This window comes from Myodes glareolus, chromosome 17 (genome assembly GCF_982192425.1).
Source record: "Myodes glareolus chromosome 17, mMyoGla1.1, whole genome shotgun sequence".
Lineage (NCBI taxonomy): Eukaryota > Metazoa > Chordata > Mammalia > Rodentia > Cricetidae > Myodes > Myodes glareolus.
Window position 1 is genome coordinate 55,346,509 of NC_142042.1, and position 19,134 is coordinate 55,365,642.

Below are 19,134 nucleotides of genomic sequence, written 5' to 3' on the forward strand. Positions count from 1 at the left end.
TGTGGTGGAACTCCATGTAGGGATACAGTTGCCTTAAGAAACCCTACAAGTTGGATCTTCAGGATTTGAGTCGACATGCAAATAGGTTCCACAGGTACTGGTCAATCGATCCCATGCAGAAACAATCTGGGAAGGGACTATCTGAACAACCCAGGGAGCACTGGGAAGCCCATCTACCGCCCCTTCTGCTCTGGAGAGCATGCCCCACCCACTTCTACAATTGTCTTCACCTACTACTCTGCATCCGCGCTGTCAAGTTCTAACTCTCGGGATCTTCCTTCCGCCTTCCCAGGAGGACCACTGGTTAACACTAGTTGGATGTGCTACCTCTTCCTTGGAATGTCTTAATCTTCCTGAGCCATTATTTAGTTAGGCAACTAGAACATGTCTTATGTAACTTTCGGTGGAAACTAAGCACAAAGCGTAGGCGTCACATGAAAGGGGTGGAGCCTATTCACAGCCACACCCCTCTTTTCCAGAGCCTTTTTTGTACCTCATTAAAAGTATCCTAAATGGGAGGGAAAGACAAATGGTTCTACAGATTCTTCTCTCTTTCACCTGCCCATTTCTACTTCCAGCCCCCACTTCTGCCTGAATGTCAGATCCCCTAGAGTTATCCACCTGCTTAGCCTTTCTCTTGGGCATCAAGCCCAACATCCCAAACTTGTTCCTCTCAGTCTGGAAAACAGCAAGCCCTCTCTCACCCTCTCACGCACTGCATTCTGTCCATCAAGCATCGGCCAGCTTCTGCCCATGCTGGATCTGACCCCTTCTCACCTCATAGCCGTCATTTCCTTATATTACAAATACATCCTCATGAGCTACCTGGAGTGACACCTGCCCCTCTCTGCAGTTCATACTTCACGCACAGCCAGGCCAAAGGTGGTACCACTTACACAGTGGTACCCATTTCAAGGCCAAAGCTGCCACCTTCACCTTGCCTAGAAGTTAGACTGTCTACAGAGCTTCTCCTGGCCCTTAGCTCCGTCCCTTCATCTCCTTCCCTTCCTCATTTCCCCTCTGCCTCCTACTCCCACTCTCAGTTTCCCCAGCATGGTACCAACTCAAGAACTTACTTCCTATTCTTCACGTTTCTACCAGCTTTCCCCAAGACCTCTGATGCTTGCTCTCCCTGGCTTACTTCAGATCCCAACTCAGGCATCACCTCCTAAGAGAGGCCTTCTCTCTCTCTCTCTCTCTCTCTCTCTCTCTCTCTCTCTCAATCTCTCTCTTTCTCTGTCTCTGTCTCTGTCTCTCTCTCTCTTTCACACACACACACACACACACACTTTGGATTAGGAGCCCTTCCCTGGTACTCTCTCCTCTCCCTCTGCATCACTGTTCTCCAAAGCACTTCATTTCTGGGGTGTAATTATTTATTTATTTCCTTCGCTTGCACATGAAGTCTATGGTGGTAAAATCTTTGATTTTTTTTTGAAGAACCCCCCCAGAAAGGAACACTTCATAGTCTCTCAGACGATATTTGGTGACTACGTAGATGACTTGGTGGCTCTTGCGGTAGACGCTGTAGGAAGTATTCTATTTCATCATTTGACTTTATCCCCTCAACAGACCTGGTGGCTTAGATTGATGTTTTCACTTTTCCTGATGATAAAGCAAAGGTCCAGAAGGGCTAAAAAATAAAGTCAAAAGCCTCATAGTGCTCTTTGCTGATAATTGATGGAGTCAGGATTTCAGCTCAGTTCTTAACAGAATTAGATCCCACACTGTTAATATAAAGGAAGTCAAATATTTTACTCTTCTTGGAAAGATTTTCATTTTAGAAACTGGGGATTCAGCTAAGTTGATAGTATGCCTGCTTGCATGAATGAAGCCTTGGGTTCTATTCCCAACATTGCATAAGTCAAGCGTAGTAGCACAGGCCTGTAATCATAAACTTAAGGCCATGCCTAGCTGTAAAGGAATCTTGGGGCCAAACCTGGACTACATGAGATCCTGTCTCAAAATTTTTCATTTTAAAATGATAGAGTGCACAGAATATGGTAATATTGGATCCTTAACAATAGAAACTTCATACCCTCTGGCATTAGACCATCTCCAAACCAAATCCTCAAGCCGTACTACACAGGTGTCTCACCATTCCTCGGCTCACCCTGCAGCGTGGGACCCCTCATCACGCTCCTTTTATATACATAGCCTGAAGCAGCATTCTTCTCTGGTACCACATCACAGGTGACGTGGGCCATACGAAAAGGATGAGATATGTCCTTGGAACAGCCGGGATCAAATTCTTCTCAGCCGATTACTCACCGGGTGACTGCACGAGACATGGTCAGTGCCTGGTCTTGTGTGGCCCCCATCACAGGGTAGCTGTGGTGGCCTAGGCTAATTGCTATGCAGTGTGGCATCCTAATGTGTTCTGTCATTCCTACTGGCTAATTCCTCCTACGGATACAAACTTGGGCTTTACCTGCGCAATAGTCGTGCTACATATGGGACTGATCTAACACCTCCAGAGGCTCTCAATCCCACCGTGTCTGCCTCGCTTTCCCTGTGAGCACCCTCTAAGATATCTACTACCTTTGCTGGGCACCCAATCCGTGCCACAGCCATCATGCACATCGCACACCCATAATGCACCACAACTGGTAATGTTTGGACGGACACACGCGTATGCTTTCTCCCCGGGCTCAGTTTCAGGCGTGCAGAGCTGTCTTAGAGGGTGGTGATGAAGAGAGCAACTGTTCGGAAGAAACACCCTATGGCGGCTGCAGAAGGAGGCTGCGTGTTGGAGAAGTCCCGAGATTAGGCTTGTGCACTTTGGGCGGTGCACGTGGACCAGGGTTGAAAGTGCCAGCATGCATAGGGTAGACAGGGCACAGTGAGCAGCTGCGAGTGGTGTCAGCCTCTATTCTGATGCAGTGTGAAGCTGCAGCAGCAGGTCTTCTCGAACAACCTCCTTTCCTCAGTATATGGGGAAGTCCAGAAAGCCACCCAGGAAGGCTTGTGAGTGGCGGGCGGTGGCAGCACTGATGTTCCGAGGGGCAAGGACTCAAGCAGTTACGACTCACCCCCTACCTCTATACAACCGTTTTTGTCTTTTCCCTCTGCATCCCAGCACCACCTGGGGTCCCGATGGCTGGGAGCCCGGATTTTACCACCTGTCCGCAGAGGAGCGTTACCTCTGAGAACTTAGCTCCTCCCATGTGAAATGGGAAATTTATGTCTCTCCGTCAAAGAGAATCCAGCCGCTCAGGATGAGGAAGGCTAGAAAGAATGTTGTTACTGTTCGAACAGCGAGGAAAAGCCAGATAAAATTTTATGGAGCCTCTGAAAAAGGCGAGGCTACAAAGCTTCCAAACAAACCAAATTCCAGAGAGGGATAAGACCTCAGAGGCAGGACCAGACACACACAGCCTCTCTTCCCACAGGGGACGAGAGAAAGGCAAGACCACCAAACAAGCAAAGGGAGAACACGTTAAAACATTAATAACTCCTTCAAATAGAGAGGCTGGGGGCAGGGATTTGAGGCAGTTGATCACATCTTTGGCTCTAGCAGGATTTCGTGCCCACCTATCAAGCCCCTTCCCTCCAGCCCTAAGTCACCCAGTTAGTGGTCGTACCCCAAAGGTTCCACAGTCTCCAACAACAATGTCACAGGTGTGGAGCAAGAGTTCAGACCCACAAGTCCGTAGCGGACACTTCACATTCAGCCAGAAACACTGGCGCAAGAGGGGAGAAGGTGATGGGTGTTGACGGATGATGGGTACAGAGTCTGCTAATGCCCATGAGTCCCCTCCTGCCATGGAACTAAGCCACTACAGGAGACACAACCTAGGTCCAGGCCCCTTGCAGAAGAGGAGGAAGAAAGCTCCCTCTTCTTTTTAGAAGGTTGAAAGCGTTATCTCCGGGCCACCACAGGAGAATAGAATGGAAGCAAAACTTTCTTCCCTTTGGCTCCAGAATCTTCCCTGACACAGAAGAGACTGTGCCTGGGAAAAGGTCACAAATTTGAGGGTGGTGCCAAGCACAAAGCACAGTTTAGTTATCAGCGTCAGCGTTAGAAAGGCAAGAAGGCACATAAGGTCTCTCCCCACCCATGCTTCCCGTAAGAGGGGGCCACTCCAGGACAGTAGAGATCACTCCCTGCCCTACTGCAGCCCTAGCACTGAGCAGCCGAATTCTGCTGATGGGGGAATGGAAGAGAGAGAAATGCCCTGTGGTGTAAGGACTGAGTGGGGGACAGAAACCCCAAGAAAAACTCAATGGTACCCCAGGGGTAGAACATGAAGCCTAGACCAAGCCAGTTCTTGACTGGACAACCTCAGTTGCCCCCGCCCCCCAGTCATAGCTGCAGATCTAACAGGAAAATAAACAATTCCATTTCCAAGTGTGCGTTTCCGAACCCCCAGATGCCTGGCTAGCTCAGTGACTCCCCAGGTCCCTTCAGTTCTCCAGTTAAGAGGTGTCAAAAATAAGACATTCTGCTGGGTTTTGTCCCCTTCCCTTCAGAACAGGAAGACCCACAGCACTGAAGCTCTCACATTTCAGATGACAAAACACAGAGGAATGTTGGGGGATGACCACCCTGGAGTACTTGGGGCTCCTCAGCTGTAATGCAAAGCAGGGTGTAAGTAGCTGAGACTCCGTCTGCCCTGAATAGATGTTCTGACCCGTGGAAGGCTGGCTGCTGTGCATCTGAAGCTTCTACTGATTCGTGGTCTCTCTCTCTCTGTGAGTACCTTATTGTGTGGGGTTCTGCCTCTCCACACCCACACTCTGGTGAGTCTGTGACAAACTTCCACACAGACCTAAGACACTTTAGAAAGTATAGATGCTGTCTATCCCAGTCTCTGCTCTTCTTCCATATGATATCTGATTTTTTTAAAAAAAAATGAGCAAAAATGTTTTTCGTAAGGGGAAACAAGCTATTGTAAAAAGGTGATGTTAGCTAGAAATCATGATCAGTCATTGTTCAGACGCTTGAACTATCAGAGAGGAACTTCAGTGTAAGTACATAGCCTATTAAAGCCTGAAAGTAAAATATGAATTTATAAAAGACCGAGGGAGGTGGATGATATCAAATATTAATATTTTGTTACTATTATAACCATGATACTAAATATTAAAACCAATGATACCAAATATGAGCATTTTATTCCAGCAGGGCTTTGAATAAAGAAAACACAGCTGGGGGGCTGGAGAGATGGCTCAGTGGTTAAGAGCATTGCCTGCTCTTCCAAAGGTCCTGAGTTCAATTCCCGGCAACCACATGGTGGCCCACAACCATCTGTAATGAGATCTGGTGCCCTCTTCTGGCCTGCAGACATACACACAGACAGAATACTGTATACATAACAAATAAATAAATAAACATAAAAAAAAGAAAACACAGCTGAAAAAATATCAACCACAGTGAATTTGAGTCAACAGGCAGGATTCAGACTAAATTACAAAGAGAAAAGTTAGTGTAAGATCCAAGTACTCAAAGCTATGGGACACTATCAAGAGGTCTAATTCATGTAACTACAGGGACTAGAGAGAAAACCCAAAATGGGATAAATATCTGAGGACCAAATCTTTGTGAATTCTTTTTTAAATGATAAAAGATGTGAAGTTATAGATCTAAGAGTTACTGAGAACCCAAACAGTACAAATACTTTCTGAAAGAAAACTAGATACATCATCACCAAATTGCTAATACCAAAAATAAAATAAAATAAAAGTATAAGAGGACAGACATGTGTATAGACAAAGATCAGTAACACAACACTCTTACCAGGCATGATACAAGCCAGAGGAGGCAGAACGGTTATTGTGGGTGAGAAAGACCATCTACCCAAATGTCTACACTCAGGAAAAATTCTCTAAGAAATGGAGGCAAAGTAATCAGTGCTTCAGACAGATAAAATCAGGACAAATTAATTTGAGGAAGAACCATCTTATGAGAAATACTAAAACTTAAATTCCTTTGGGTAAGAAAAGTGATACCAAATTGGAATCTAAAAACAATCAAGGAAGGACATATACACAACAGACAGTGAGATAATTAAAATGAACCATTCTGTTTATCCTGGATTGCATTATGAGGTTATTGACTAGCTGATGACAAACAAAATAGCTATACATTTTATGTAATCCATTAAAAATTATGTTTAAATATCAGAAGGGAAAAAAGATAATGTTCGTGTTATTGTAAACTTTATAGCCATGTAACAAGATGGGCTTGTATACTGTCAATCTAGGGCAATCACTGAAGATAATTAAAATGAATAATTAGAAAACAATTAAAAATAAAATTAGTCACAAATAAATAATTCAAATGGTGGCAGGAAAAAGAACAAATCCAGCAGAAAGTAACAGCAATGTAGAGTACATGAAGTCAACCACATAATAAATTAAATATAGTTTATAGTAGTAACAGATTTAATTTTAAAATAATTAAATTAAATATAAATGGTCTAGAACTTCTGCTTTAACCAAGATGAATTAACAGTGAGCATATTTATCCCTGCTTCCTAAGCCAACAAATATATGCACAAAATACGTAAGAGGCTGTTTTTCATGATATAGAATGGTAGGCAACTGAGGACAGTGTTCCCTGGGAGACAGGAAGAAAATATGGTAAGATTTAGGATGACCCAGGCTCACTGCCTCAGGAAAGAGAGCTCTGGAAAGCCATGAGGGACTGACTGCTGTGGAGATGGCACTAAGAACCAGCACAGGAAACCTCCGAAGCCATGCATAGGTGACCAGCATGACTCTGATCTCCTCCTGTTCGTTATATGCTTGAATCTGAACCGCCCACAGAAGCTCATGTTTTGGATGCTTGCTCCCCAGCCAGCGGCACTGTTAGGAGAGGCCGTGGAGCTTTAAGAGGTGGGATCTTCCTGGCAAAAGTAGATCACTCAGAATGGACCCTAGAAAAGTGCAGTAGAGGCCTCCGTCCTGCCATGCTTGCTGCTTCCTGTCTGCTCTGATGTGAACAGCTATCCTCGGACACACCCGGCACTGCCAGGACATTTTGCTCAAGTGCATAGAATCAAGAAACATGAACTGTAGCTTCTGAAACTGTAAGCCAAATAAGCCCTTCTCCCTTAAGTTGTTTCTGTCCAATGCTGTGATATGACACACAAGTAATTAATACACATACTTGAAAACCAGTCCTAAGGGTCAGATTGTTTCCAAGTGTCTTAGTGGTGTCAGAGACAATAGCTTACACACACGCGCACACGTGTACACACATGCACGTGCACACGTACACATACGCGCACACACACACACACACACACTTAAATTTTTGTGTAGCATTTTAAACTGAGGGGATTTTTTTAGATTGATTTACTTTGTATGAATGGGTGTCTTGCCTGCATGTGTGTATATATTTCTGTGCATGACTGATGCCCATGAAGGTCACAAAGGCATCAGATCACCTGGAACTGGAGTTATGGATGGTTGTGAGCCACCAAGAGGGTGCTAGGAACCGAACCTGGTCCTCTGGAAGGATAGCAACTGTTCTTAACCACTGAGCCATCTCTGCAACCCTGCTGAACAATAGTTATAGAAGTTTAAAACATATCCAACACACAAGGCGAACTTCTCAAAGTGTAAAACTCAATTTAATAGATCACCAAGCAAGTCAAAAAGCAGGAAAAGAGCATTCAAGTGAAAAGAAGAGGTTAATCATTTGAAATGATATAGAATGGGTATGGGTGTTAAATCTAGCCGACAAGAGCATTAAAATGTGTATTTTAGCTGCAATCCACATTTACAAAACTTTAAGGGGAAACATGGGTGATGCAGAAAAGATCCAAATAAAATTCAAGGAAGAAAGCATTTAAAATAAACACGTGGACCCAGTGGAACTGGGAGCAGATTAGATGCGGCACGAGAAAAGGTTAATGAACTTAACTTCTCAGACATTGCAGGAACTTTTGTCAAAGGAATTCTTTCAGACTGCATAGATCTGGATGGAGTTCTTTGTTGTTGTTTTGTTACACCTTAGAGTTTTTTTGTTTGTATATCTGGTTTTCGTTTTTTTTTGAGGCAGTCTCATAGAGTCCAGGCTAGCCTCAAACTCACTGCAGAGCTACACAGCCTATGGTGACTTGGACTTCTGAGCCCCATCCTCTCGGGGTGATGAGAACACAGGCGTGCACCGCCAGACTCAGCTCCATACAGTGCGGAGACCAACCCGGGGGGCTTTGCGCATGCCAGGCAAGCCTCTACCCCCTGTGTCACATCCCCAGCCCCTCACCTTAAATTTGGCAAGATATTTTTACCGGACAGAGAGGGACATACTGTAGCAAATTCCAAGCTACCGAAGAGTCTGTAAATCTGCAACACGATGCAAGGCAAAGGAAGAATGGTTTATTTTTGCTCAGGATTTCAGAGACTTCAGTCACCGCTCTGGGCTCTGTTGATTATGGTCCTGGAAATCTAGAAAACATCACAGTAGGAGCAAGCAGAGGAAGGAGGAAGGAAGAAAGATGAGAACAAGAAAGGGATTGGGCAATGATGTAATCTCCAAACCTGCTTCCTCCAGCCAGGCCCCAGAACCTCTCAAACCAGTCCTGCCAGCAGGGAGTGCTCAACACCTGGGAGACGTTTGAACCACAGCAGTAGTCTCTTCTGCGGCGGGAGTGACAGCTCAGCAGGGGTCAGTGTTCTTACCGAAGACGTGAGTGATTGCTGGCACGTCCAGTGGCTCTCAGCCTCCCGTAGCTCCAGCTCCAGGGGATCAGATGCCCTCTTCTGGCTTCTGAAAGTACCTGTGAAAATATGGCATGGGCTCGCACAGACTCAGAGACGTGTATCTATGTGTGTGTAATCGTTTTTATAAAAATGAAGATTTCTGAGGGAAAATGCTTGCCACGTGGGATCAGCTGAAGAAACGACACTGCAGAAGGTTTGCAAACTAAGGATCAAGCAACAGAAATTATCAAATAAAATGCAAGGGGGAAAAGTTTAAAAACAAAAGTAAACAGGGCGTCCTCTTTTTCATCTCTAGAAGCTCAGCTTTTGCATCCCAACGCTCCCGCGGCTTTCCTTGCCGTGCCTAGTCTCTCCTGTAGCATTCGGAACGTACACGAATGTACCTGAACGGTCACTTCATTGTGTCCCTCCTGAGTCATCTGCGTCAGTCCAGGCAGGTTTCCAGGGATGCCTTTTCCCTCTCCTTAGCTCTTCTTCTGCTTCTTCACAGGCTGGGCCATTTCTCACAGGATCCCATCCATTGTACATTTGCTTTGTTGGATGTTGGGAGTTTGTACAATGATCCATACATACATATTCTGGAACTTTGTTCTGTGACCAAAAGTCCTGGCAAGAGACTGACACTTTCAAGTCTTTGAAGCCTTGAAGCATTTAACCCAGAGCTTTCTTTTTCTCTTGTCTTACCATCAAGGAAAGACTTTTCTTATTACCGTACCGACGACCCATGGCTGCTGAGGTTCTTCAGCCTACCTACTCATAGCGACTTACTTCCTTGTGTGAGTTTTTGGCATTGCTCCCTCTCAGCCACTCAGAGGATATTTTCTTCTTATGCTGAACATGCTGGATTGGGTGGAATACCCGAGGGAACCCTGAAGACCTGAAGACTCCTAGACTCTTCAGTGCACCCACCTGACCTTCTGCTCTTTAGATTCTAGTCTACTTGTCCTCTTTGAGTTCTGACCCTGTCTCTACAGTCTAGGGAGAGCAGCAGAGGTCTAACCCCTTCCTGCATCACAGCCTAAGCACTCTCACGGCAGAAAGCTGGGTAAATGCTAGGGTTTGCTTGTTTGTTTCCGGTCCCTCAGAGGCCATTGTCAGCTGTTGTCTGCTGATTTCTTGCTTCCTGTTGTTTAGTAATGTTTTCATCCTGGGAAATGGGGCTAAGAGGCTTTGTTGTGGTTCCTGTAGGAGGAGGATCAGATGGGACGGGACCGGATCGGGACAGGATCGGCTAGTTTGAATAATTTCACCAGACTCCAGGATAAAGGCTATCTCTCCTGTCTGGCACCAGGCCCCGAGGTGCTTAGGGTAGACCACAGAGGTCCAGAATGAATGAGTTCCGCAGGAGCCTGATAAATGAGGCAGAGGGCCAGAGATGTCAAGACAGCAGAAACACCGAGATTAGAGAGGTGTGACTGGGGCCTGGAGAGATAACTCCGCAGTTAAGGGAGAGCACTTGCTGCTCTTGCAGACCTGGATTTGGTTCCCAGCTCACACTGCTCCATAACTCGGTTCCAGGGATTCCAAGTCTTTCCTCTGGCATCTGTGGTCAACAGATACATACATGCACGTAGAGAACAAACACACGTTCAGGCAAAAACACCCGTGCACGTAAAATAAAGACCACTTTAAGAAGGAGCTCAATGATTAATAGTGACCCTACAGTCACTACAGTGTTGTCCTACTGTGTCCGGATTTGGTCCACCTCACCTGCTGCTCTCCCACACACCGTCTGTGACTCAGGAGAGAGACCGGGTCTGCGGTTAGGGGCGTGGGGGACACAGGAAGTCAAAACCTGCCTGAAGCTCTTACACAGCAGGAGTCTGAGCGGGGCTAAGAGTTCCAGAAGCTGGCCTCACCCTTGGAAAATAATGCCACCTGGTGTCAATCCAAATAATTAGCTTAACACCATATGTGGTGTGTTATTCAAGTTTTTTTCTCATACATAGTTAATGGGCCACTGATGCTATCACAGATTAAAAAATCAGCATAAAAGAAGGAAGTTCAGCATCCCACAAAGGATCAGGAGCCTAGCTCAGCTCTGCCTGTGCTTGGCCCATGAGCATAACCGTCTGTACTGCCGAGGTAATTAGGACCATTTTGGGAACACCCAGCATCCCCAGAGTCATGTGCACAGGCCGGTGTTTTTATTGGGCCCTCTGCCGTGGGCTTGATTCGTATTCTTCTCACTGATAACAAACCCAGGGTTTACCTGTAGGCCTGGAAGGATCCTGCTTCTGAGATCACATACACACCTGGCATCATGTTCCCTCCCTGGCCTGAGAGCCTCTTGGCCTACCTGCCTAGACTTGCAGATTAGCATGGAGGCATCCAAAGGGCTGGCCTTTCTGGGGAAGTGGTATACTTGGGCCACAGATGGCGACTGTTTAGGCACCCATGACTTCACATGAAATATACACTTGTCCACAGGTGACACATTGTCAACTTGATGAGATTTCGAATAACCATGGACACATCCCCTCTGGATGTGTCTATCAGAGTGATTCCAGAGAGGTTTGCCTGAAGAGGGAAGAGTCGCCCCTCATAAGGGGGCACCACTAATGGGGTGGAGCCCTAGACTGATACAAAGGACAAAGGACATTGGTGTTTATCTCTCTCCACTTCCTGACTATGGCTGAAATGTGACCGGCTACCACAGACTCCTGCCACCAGCACTTCAGTGACGGCCTGCACCCTCGATCTACGAAAAACTTTCTGCCTGAAGTTGTTTTTATCACATATTTTGCCACAGCAATGAAAGAAGTGACAAAAACCGCAGGACAGGGATTGGCTCAGTGACAGAGCACTTGCTCCTGATTTAACCCCAGCGTGGAAGACAGAAATGCTTCGATGTGAAAGAGCCCATATAGCACACCGTGTTTGGGGGCTCCAGAAGGGCCTCAAGATCTAACTGACATAGCTTGCTAAGGCAAGGTGAGGAGTCCATTTCCCTGTGGCTTCCAGGACAATGACCACCAGATTCTGGAAGGGCAGCCATCAGGCCGGCCTCCTCCTCTGGCCTGACTCCACCTCTCAGCTTCCCGGGTTCTAGCAGCATGTTTGGAGCTTTTGCCTTCTGCCACATCTTCCTGCTGACACCTGATCCTGGCTGTCTCACCTTTGTCTGCACCCGTGGAGGCCGAGGTCCATGGCCTTCATCACAAGACCCTTGTCACCTGGAACTGCATCTTCTCTCCTAAACCTTAGCCTCTCTGAAGTTACCTCTCCCTGGCCTATATAAGGGTTCAGAGCTTCCCATGATGCAACAAAACAGCAATGACAGCAGCTTCACCTTTGTGCACCCTGCTTTATCTCTGCTCCATGTGGCCAGTCTTTCCTCACCCGCATCTTTATTGCGTGGAAGGTTGCATAGACTGTCCCCAAACTAGATTCATTATCATGAGATTGCGTCTTTACTATTTTTAGATTTATTAATGTTATGTGTATGACTGTTTTGCCTGCACGCCGTATGCATTCCTGATACATACGGAGGTCAGAAGAGAGTAGCAAACTGGAGTTACTGATGGTTGTGAGAAACTATGTGGGTGCTGGGAACTGAACTCTGGTCCTCTTGAAGAATATCAAGTGCTCTTAATTGCTGAGCCATCACTCTAAATCCTCTCCATGACTTTTAAACCCATTGATATATGGCTTAAAAATGAGGAATCTGAGAGTTGGAGCAATCGCTCAATGGTTAAGATCTCTGACTGCTATTGCATTAAGACCAGATTATGGTTTCCAGCACCCACACTAGGAAGATCATAACAGTCTGTAACTAAAACTTCCAGAGATCTGACACCCTCTTCTGTCTTCTGAGGGTATACACACACACACACACACACACACACACACACACACAGAGAGAGAGAGAGAGAGAGAGAGAGAGAGAGAGAGAGAGAGAGAGAGAGAGAGAGATCTAACTGCCTGGCCCAGTTGCTAGCAACTGGGTCATCTCAGACAAGTTATTTGGCCTTTCTGTATCTTTTCTCTGTAGAAAGTTATGAATAGGTCTTCTGTAGCCTGATAATATGTTTCTCCACTGAATCAGTAAGCCACATCAAGTCAAACTGAAAAAGTGAAAGAACATGTTTATTTGAGTAAAGCCACTCCTGGGTGAGTTCTCCAGTCCCAGAGATCGAGGCCAAAGAAATCTTGCACCTGAACTAGAGCAGGGAACTTACATAGCCTGTGGGTGATGGGTGATGGTGTGTCCTCCACAAGCTGGATTTGTGCCCAAGGATGGTAGAAAACTGAATGCTGTAGGTGGGGATTTGGGCTGCTGGCAGCTTTAGGGGAGGAGCTGTCGTAGCCACCAAAAATACAGAACTGGGCATTTTGGTGCCTTTGCTGGAGATTCTCTGAGAGCTTGGGGTTTGGAGTGGGGGGGCTTCTCAGATAGTGCAGGAGCGAGCTTGGCGGTACCAACTGAACAGTTATCTTAGGATGATAAAGACCATGATCAGAAACAGCTTGGGAAGGAAAGGGTTTATTTGATTCCACTTCCACATCACAGCCCATCGTCAAAGACACCAAGACTAGGAACTCAAGGCAGAAACCTGTAGGAAGAAACTGAAGCAGAGACCATGGTGGTTTGTTTTTTATAACTTTCTCAGACAGCATTATACAGCACATGGGACCACCAGCCCATAGGTGGTGTGGCCCTCAGTGGGATGCCCTCCAACATCAACTATCAATCGGGAAAATGCACTACAGGCTAATTTGGTGGGGGCATTTTTTTTTCAACTAAGATTCCCTCTTCCAAAAGGACCCTAGCTCATGTCAAGTTGCTATAAAACTGGCCAGCACACACATGGATGAAGCACCAGTGTCATGATTAGGTTTAGAACAACCCCTGACAGGTAGCAAATGCTCAGTAAAAGTGGCCTGTCATTCCTGGCACTTGCGCATTCCCCAGGGACCCATGCACTTTGCATACCTGGATCTGAGAGTACCTTTTCTTCTTAGATTCCTTGTGTTTTCTGATCCTCCGTTCCCAATCTGCCCGTGGTGGCTGCATTCTCTCAGGTCCCTTTGTCACTGTGAGCTCCCGATTTTCTCACATGTCATTCTCTCTGCTTCACATGTCCCTCCCACCCAGTCGCCTCGACCCTCATTGAAGGTCTTCTGGTGCTCTGTGTCCCGTCTGCGACGTGTCCCCTTTACCAGCCACCTAAGACCAGCACCTCTAAGCCTGCTGCATAGCGCTTCCTGAACACTGACCACTGCGTCTCTTCCAGGCCTGTGTGCTGCCTTCTCATGGATCTCAGACTCTTCAGAGTCCCTTCGTTCCCCCAGCACAGAATGTAGACTGGCAGCTGCAGGGAGCCCTCCCACTTCAACATACAGCTTCTCCATTTCCTGTCTTGTCCCACTGCTGGCCTGCCAGGACCTCACCCTGCAGGCCTGTGGTTCTGCAATAGCCCCCCTCAGGGAATGCCACTGTCCCTTCTGGCCAGTAGCTTGCACAGCATATGGCTGTGACAGGCAGTTTCCTGGTCACGCGAGGTCATACACCTCTGCCTTACCTGCCCCTCACCTCAGTCACGTTACTATCACAGTTTATTGTCTTGGTTTACAGGAACCTTTTCAGGCTATGCCTGAGTTCCAGAAGGGCGTCCTGCCCACACCTCCTGTCTTCTTTCCTGCATTGCTCTCCACCTAACACTTATGTTGAGAAGGAGAACATGTTTGTGTGGCTTGTCTGTCCCTCTTTCCCCACTGGAATATAAACTCCATGTGTGCAAAAGCTTTTGATTGTTTTAATGTGTCCTTAGAGCCTAAAATAGCGATTGGATCATGGTTGATGCTTAGGCAAATATTTGTTGGATAAATTATTGGATCACCGATGGACGTGACACTGTCTGCACTCATGTCCTTAGTAACATGCACTAAGTATGCACGCTTCTCCAATTACCACGACGTTATGGTCCTGATAAACCGATTTAATTGAAACTATCCTAAAAGCAGTTAACATACCTAGCTTACAAAACATCGTCGCTTGGCCTGGTTTACCTTAAATCTGAATCTATATCCCTTTGCTTTTGTGGGAAACAAAGCATCAGCTATATGGCCTGCTTTATAAGTCAGTACTGACTATCTCGTGCAACTTATTGGACACATCCTTTGAGGAAGCAATGTGACACATTTTTTTTTTTTTAATCCCCCGGTCATATGATTGAACTGGTCAGTGGCTCCTTGTGGCTGCATCTCGCTAGTCAGAGTAAAAGCCAATATTCAGAATGCAAAGTCAGATTTCTTTGGACTGGTATTGCTTTTGTGGCAGTGTAATGTTGAAGTGTGTGTATGTATTTGGTATATGTATTATGTATGTATGCATGTTTGCATGTGTGTGTGTGTGTGTGTGTGTGTGTGTGTGTGTGTGTGTGTTGTGGGTGTGTAAACAAGTGGTAGATGTCTGGTATCTTCCTCCATGGCTTTCAGCTTGTTTTTGAGACAAGGTCTTCGACTGAACCTAGAGTGCACCTGGGGAAGATTAGCTGCCCAACTCTGCAGGGATCCTCCTGTCTCTGTCCCTTCAACACTAAGATTATAGGAACAGGTCGCTGCATTATATTATATGTGGGTATCAGGGACCTGAACTTCGGTCCTCATGTATGCATGGTAAACACTTTACTGACTGAGCCATCTCCCCAGATTGAAAGCTCCTAAGTAGAGCCATTGTAATTCAGACACTCATATTTATTCTTGGATTAATGAATATTTTCTCATATAGTTAGTTTGCTTTTAAATGTTCAAACACTAATGTTGTATTCAAGGTTCCCTACTTTCTGGCCTCTCACCGGCTTTTGAATTCCCTATGTCTCTGCATCATTCCTTAGCTTCACCCTGTCTATTCCCTGCCTTGACTGGATTCCGGGTGCTGCTCCCTCCACACCCATGCCCGCAGTCAGACAGACACACTGCTGGCCCATTGACTCAGCACTTGAGAGAGGCTTTTCTTCTTCCTGCCGTCACCCTCCACCTGAGACTATTTTCCTTCTCTCCTTCCTCAAGGGGAAGATGAACTGACCCCTCCCCGGGACAGGCCACCTAGGCTCAGCACCAGCGTGAGCAACAACAAAAAGACACCAAACATATGCATAGCTTTTTACATTTAATGGCCCTTTAAATGATCAGTTCCATTTCCCAGTTGAAATATTTACGGATGTTAATTTTTCTATTATTTACTTTGCAGCTTCCCTGTCTTCCCTCTGTGTGCTAGCTCTAATTCTGGGGTGTGGTCTAGGAGAAATGTCTAGTAAAGTGAGCTTGGGACCTCCACAGTCCTCACGAGGAGCCCTTTTACCCCCCCCCCCTCAAGAGTTCTCTAAGTGTGGGCATGACAGTCTCCCACTGTCTCTTTTAAACTGGGATGTATAGAGCTGGGGAGATAGCCCAGAGGTTAGCAGCATCTGTTCTTGCAAGGGGCCAGGTTTTGATTTACTGCGTACACAAACTGATGTTTATGAGTTTTTCTATTGAGATGTTTCTCATTTAAGTCCTGTTTTTGCTTTGTTTTTCCTGTTAGCTTCTGAGTTCTGGAGGAGAGATAGTTGACTTCAGTGAAAGTATTATCCACATTTAACATAGTGTCTTCAGCATCTTTTGCTGTTAACTTACTTCAGGTATGTCCTGACTTTTCAATCAATTGTTCCCAGCAACCATAGAGGGTGGCTCACCACCTGTAACTCCAGCTCCAAAGAATATGACACTCTCTTCTGGACCCCTCTGGCAGCTGCATTCATAGGTGGGCATGCCCCCACCCCAACTGTTGTACACATATGCCTATAATTTAAAATGAATTTCAATAATAATAATAATAATAATAATAATAAAATAAAGCACACAGTCTGTGGGAAGGTCTGTGATGGGGTGGGGACCAGGCCAGATATGCTGGCACTGTAATCTCAGCATGCAGGAGGTGAAGAAATCAAGATCAGGAATTTAACGGTAGCCTAGGTTGATCCTGTCTCAAAAAACAAACAAACAAACAAAAAAAAACCAATAAATAAAAAAGCCTAGAGTGCTTGGGAGGTGGTAACATTCTGGTTAGAGAATTGGAGGGGGCTTTCTCTAGCTGGGGATATGAGTTGGTGTTATGTAAATTTCCTCTAGAGCTAAAACAGCCCATCCTTCAGGGAAGCTCCTTAAGCAGGAAGATACACAATTCAAAATAGTTTCAGGAAGTCCCTGAAATTGACTAGATTCACTAAGTCCCTCCCTGCCAGAGGAAGCAATAAAAACTGAGAGTCCTTCTCAGAGGAACAGGGCCAAGCCAGAAAGAAGACTCTGAGACCAGACCAGTTGTCTGGAAGAAGCAGAAACCAGCTGAGCTGCCTGGAAGAGGTTTGGAGCAACTGAGGCACCTGAAAAGGACCCTCTCCAACCTGTCAAGCTGCCTACAGGCTGTGCACTGCAATGCAAGTTCCCAGCTTTGTGACCTGTCACTCAGGCTGCGGTGGGCTCTGGTGATGCAGCCATTCTGCTTCTCTAACCCCCTCCCCCATCCATACTCCTGTAAGGAACACCAATAAAACTCACTGGTTACCAAGCTGGCCTTGGTGGTATGTGCACTTTCATCCGGCAAGGTTCTCTGTCTGAGCTGAGTAGACCTGTGTGTTGCATCTCCCCAGGAAACGTTTTGTCTCACGACACCTGGGTCTTGGTAGACAGATCACAGCAGGTTACAACCTTACAAGCCTTGGGAAAAACGGAAAGGAGAAAGGAAGAAGGGGGAAATGCAGATGTTGCATGGAGTTAGGCTGAAGTTCTGAGAACCACCGGTACATACCGTCCCTCTTCCCCTGTTCAGTTTGGAACAAACGAATTAGTTGGAACAAACGAATTAGCAAAATAAAGAGTAGCAGATGGTGCCCACGGTGCCACCTTCATTATTGATAAAGGTAAAAAGCTGGAGGAGGCTCCCTAAGATGAAAGGCCAGCGGCACTGACAGCTCTGCCACGGGTGACTTGGGTTGTTCCAGTGCGATGCTGGGCCGTTGGACCTGCCACTCAGCGTCTGAACGTCTTCAGCTGAACTTTTCAGCTCTGAAACTCTAGGTTGCTGGGTAAAAACAAAAGGCATGTAAAAGCTGAATTAATTATTTACAACTGTTTATTTTGGACGATCCTTCTCTTCCCGCCCTCCCTCCCAACACACAAAAAGCATCCTAGGTTATTCAACCTAATCTCCTAAAATGAGCTGCAATTCCACTCCATGACAATTCAGGCGGCTCTTCGTAGTACACAGGAGCCCCAGGAACCTCTTGGAAGGTTCTAAAAGTTAAGATGAATGAGACTCAATTTCCAGAGTTCTCTACCTACCTTAGCAGCTGATCATGTTGGACAGACAGTTGGCTTTACTTGGACTCTGGAGTTACCAGTGGAGTCTGGTGGCGAGGAGTGGGGAATATCTGTCAGCTACCTTAGACATCTGGGTTTACTTGGAAGGAAGTGGCATGTATAGTGGAGAAAATGGGGTATGGAGGTGTGGGGAAAAGAGGAGGGTGAGGAGCAAGGGCTTCTCGAGGTTGCAGGTTCCTGAAGAAGGGTGCTTCTGAAGGAGCCTGAGTTTTCCAAACTGAATCACTCCCAGCATTCCTGCAGACAAACTGCAAACTCAGCACTTCCTGCTGTGCATGCCCTCCTGCGAGCTTTTGCCATGGCAGCAGTAGATCTGTCATTCTGGGCACGGATTCTATTCAAACCAAGAACGAAGGGTGCAAATATTACACACACACACACACACACACACACACACACACACACACACACACACACACACACACTCACAGCTGCCAACCGCTCAGCACTTTCTAGGATTCTCACTACAACCCTTCAAGGTCAACATTAGCGTTATTACCACTGTCCAGGCAGGGAAGGGAGGCTCAGCGAGGGAAGTGGTCTTAGTCAGTTGGGAACTTTTGGCTCTCCGCCTTTAGAGATGCGCTCTTCAGGCCGTTTCCAGAAGACCAGGAAGAGCAGGGCATGCCTGCTCTGGTAGGAGAGGGGCAGGGAGAAGCTGCTGGAGAGGTGTGGGCGTTTGTGGTTATTGCTTGGGTCATCTCTTGGGCTACATTGGAGTTATGTGAGCTGAAATATGTATGAGTCTGGGGGAGGGGTAGAAGTTGGTTCTGGAGCCACCGGTGAATATGTGAGCTGAAGCTTTGGTGATGAAAAATAACGAGAGGGCTCGACTTTTATGCACAATTGGAGAGAGAGAGAGAGAGAGGGAGGAAAGGAGAGAGAGAGAGAGAGAGAGAGAGGGAGGAAAGGAGAGAGAGAGAGAGAGAGAGAGAGAGAGGGAGGAAAGGAGAGAGAGAGGGAGGAAAGGAGAGAGAGAGAGAGAGAGAGAGAGAGAGAGAGAGAGAGAGAGAGAATGTTGGGGTGCTGGTGGGGAGACAACATCCCTTGGATCATACCCTTGGATCATATATTCAGGACGCGGTTGCTGGACTA